Below are 4,011 nucleotides of genomic sequence, written 5' to 3'. Positions count from 1 at the left end.
GGGTTTCTAAGATTCTAAGATGGGGGGAGCAGGACAGATTGTTGGTGATCTGGATGCCTAAAAACTTGAAGCTCTCGACCATTTCTACTTCGTCCCCATTGATGTAGACAGGGGCATGCTCTCCACTATCCTTCCTGAAGTCAATGACTATCTCCTTCATTTTGTTGACATTGAGGGAGAGATTATTGTCGTCGCACCAGTTCATCAGATTCTCTATCTCTTTCCTGCAATAGCATCGCAACGTCAATGGAATATCTGGAACCATATGACCATCAGGTCTCATAGTCTCCTTAACCAATAAAAATTAAGGTTGAGAAAGAACCAGCATAGACCATGAAAAAAAAATTGAATTAGGATCAAATTAATAACAGAAAGGGGGCTAATTATTGAATTAAGTGACAAATAAATGAGATTGAATGGCTATGTAAGAGATACATTTTTTAAAAGTTTTCAAATTTAAAAACCTGTCAAACTTATTTGTTATAATTCGTATTAATTAGTGAATCTCCATGGTTTCATTTGTTCCCTTTTTGGGTCTCGGTGGTTGGCTTTCATGTCAAGATCATAAATTCCATAATTAACAGGATTCTTACAACATTAATTACCTGTCCTCATTGTCTGCAGTGAGATTCTTTCATGGACATGGCACAAGTCTGCCAATTTCATGGCATTCATTGGAATATTGCTGGTGAACCCTGTTCTGAATGAGGCTAATGGAGAGGCAGCACAGAACATCCTGCAATTGATGCTGATTTGCAACTCATGGCAAATTACTTCCTCACCCACAAATTGCTGGATTTTCAATGCCCTAACGTGCACTTTTAACAGTCTATTATTTTCCTAGCAATTTCCAGTAAGTCTTCTGTGCTGACATAATTCCTATCTATGAAGTCTTACTCCATGTTGTCATGAGTATTTTGTCCACACAATGTATGTATGACCTTACAATTGTAAATCATTAGACTGTCTCCTGAGTTTTCTGCATTCCTAGCCTCCCTCAATTTCTCACTCCAAGTAAACTCCATAGTCCATATTTATGACCTCCCTCTTGAACATGTTATATCATGTTGTGGCCTTCCTCGTCACATCATGGCCAGAATTGTCCAACCTTTCCATCCCACTGCAGTGAATGGAGATTTGGCTTGTCGCCAAATTCTCTGTCTTAGCTGCAGCGGGAGCGCAGCATGAACGGGTGGTAAGATCGCGTCACATGTCTGTCACAATTAAAGTCATCACTGATCACTTCTCTGTATTGCTCTTCATTCACACTGCCTCCTTCCCCGTCCCAACTCTGCTTCCCTCTGTGTCTGGCCTTGGAAAAAGAATGCACCCAAATCATTTGCCAGTGTGGAGAGAAAATGGAGACAATGGGGTGAATTTTCCCGTTCTGCCCGCCATGGGAATCGGAGCAGGGCTGGGCGGACCGCGGAAAGGTCCGTTGATCTCGGACGGGGTTTTATGGTTTCAGGGCGAATGCGGCCGGAAAATCCCGCCCAACGTTTTGATCCAAGATAACCCTTCATCAGAGCTGATTCCAGCATCTGCAGTATTTTGCTGTTATCATTTGCAACTGCACTATCTAGGTTTTGGCCCTTTGCTTAACAATTGCACAATCTTGAACACATTATCGCCTCCACCTAATGCCCTTTAAAACTATTACTCCTGCTCATCCAGGCCATTCCTGCGAGTGCAGCCTTCATTTCTACTCCCTTCAGTCTCGGGGATGTAGACTTGAATGGATATAGCATGGAGACAGTAATGGGCTGGTAATATTACTGCACTAATAATCCAGAGGCCCAGATTAATGCTCTGAGGACATGGGTTAAAATCCCTCAATGGCAGTAGGTGGAATTTAAATTCAATCAATAAAAGTCTGGAACATAAAGCTGGTGGAGGCGGACACACTGGGAACATTTAAGACTTGTCTAGATAGCCACATGAACGGAGTGGGAATGGAGGGATACAAAAGAATGGTCTAGTTTGGACCAGGGAGCAGCTTGACTTCGGCTTGGAGGGCCGAAGGGCCTGTTCCTGTGCTGTATTGTTCTTTGTTCTTTGTTTTGCGCTCAATCTCATCATCTCACTGCCACAGTTGGCTGGACTGTATAAAGTGGTATATGGGCCCTGCTCTCATTCAGCAAGTTGCTCACTATTTCAGGTCCTTCCTTGTACACAATGATAGCCTTAGGTTTCTTTCCTATACTGCAAACCAGTTTCTTAATCCCCTCTTCCCTATCTTCTCCACGTATATCTCCAGCAAAAAGTGAGGGTTTGATTGGGCGGCACAGTGGCATGTAGATAGGAATGCTGCCTCATAGTGCCAGGGGCGAGGATTCAAAATCCAGCCTTGGGTAACTGTGTGGCGTTTGCAAGTTCTTCCTGTGTCTGCGTGGAATTCCTCTGGACACTCCGGTTTCCACAGCCCAAAGATGTGCAGGTGAGGTGGATTGGCCATGCTAAATTGCCCCTTAGTGTCTAGAAATGTGTGTGTCGGGAGGATTGGCCATGGTAAATGCATGCAGGGATGGAGTGAGGGAGTTGCGCCAGAGTAAGATGCTCTTTCAGGGAGTTGGTGCAGACTCGATGGGCCAAATGGTCTCTTTCTGCACTGTAGCGATTCTATAGGATTGAGGTAAGATTGAAACTATTCAATCTGCTGCATTCCAACCTTCCCTTCGTCCAGCAGGCCAGACTTCCTTCAACGCTTTTCCTTCTCCTATCCCTGAACTTGCACCTTCTTTCAGTTTCCCTCCTATTCCCCTCATGCAATCTTCAAGTTCATCATGTCCTCGAGGCAGACCTTCTGTTCCCTCAACCCTATTCCCATTAAATTGCTGGCCAAATAACTCCCTTCCTTGCTGTCATGTTAGCTGATATTGTAATTGGTTCTCTCCCTTCTGGTACTGCCCCCTCGCTTTCAAAATTGCGATCATCACCCCCACCTATTCAGACCAATCCTTGACCTTTCCATCCTTGTGAACTACTGTCCCATCTCCAACCTCTAACCATGTTTGCAAATTTTGTTGCCTCCCAATTTGATGCACATTCCTATTGGAAATCTATGTTAGAATATCTCTCGTTGGAATTCCACTTTTACTGCTGTCAGAGCAACCCTTGCCAATGTCACAAATCGCACCCTGTGTGACACAAGTGAATGTCCTTTCTTGTCCTTTTTAACCTGCCTGCAGCTTTTGATATTGTTGACAAACATTGCTCCACCGTCGCCCGCAAGGTGAGACTGCCCTTGCCTGCTCTTATTTATCTTGCAGTAATAACCTGCTGGAGGATCACCAGCAATTATTTCACTTCCTGCTTCTTCATCGTTATCTCTGCCTCTGTTACCTTGGGACTTGATTGTCCCATTGTACTGCTGGCTCACCTCCCAAAATCTGCCATCCACCAACTCCAAGTCAAGCCAACCTCTGCTGCCTATGTCGTAATCTGTACCAAGTCCCATTCACTCATCGCTCATGAGCTGGCTGATTGATCCTGGCTCCGGGTTAAGCTATGTTAGTTTTAGAATTGTCATCCTTGTTCTCAATCCCTTGATGGCGTCGCCCCTCCCTATCTCTGGAATCATCTCCAGTCCCACAAACTTCCATGACATCTGTGCTCCCCTGTTTCTGGCCTCTTGTGCATCCCCGATTCTGATCATTTTATTATTGGTGGTATGCCTTTAACTGCCCAAACCCTGAATTCTGGAGTGTGCTCCTTGCACATTTCTGTTTCTCTATCTATCTCATCTCCTTCGACACAGTCCTTAAAACTTACCACTTTGCTTTTGCCTCTGTTTCTGCTTTAGCTGTGTTGGCACGACTGACTAATATTTTTGTGCTCTACCAACAATAAATGGGTAATGCTAGCTAAAAATGGCATTACCTGTTGAGATGTTGGCCCTCATGATGAAAACTTTGAAATTGGAAATAATCTAAAGATGTGTCTGGAAGGTTTCAAGTGGTGGGGGGGTTGTGACTATTTCCTTTGAGAGCTTGTTCCATTGGGTGACTTTCC

The sequence above is a fragment of the Mustelus asterias genome, chromosome 6, assembly GCF_964213995.1.
Source record: "Mustelus asterias chromosome 6, sMusAst1.hap1.1, whole genome shotgun sequence".
Classification (NCBI taxonomy): domain Eukaryota; kingdom Metazoa; phylum Chordata; class Chondrichthyes; order Carcharhiniformes; family Triakidae; genus Mustelus; species Mustelus asterias.
The sequence above is the reverse complement of the archived record's forward strand: the minus strand, read 5'-3'. Positions refer to the sequence as shown.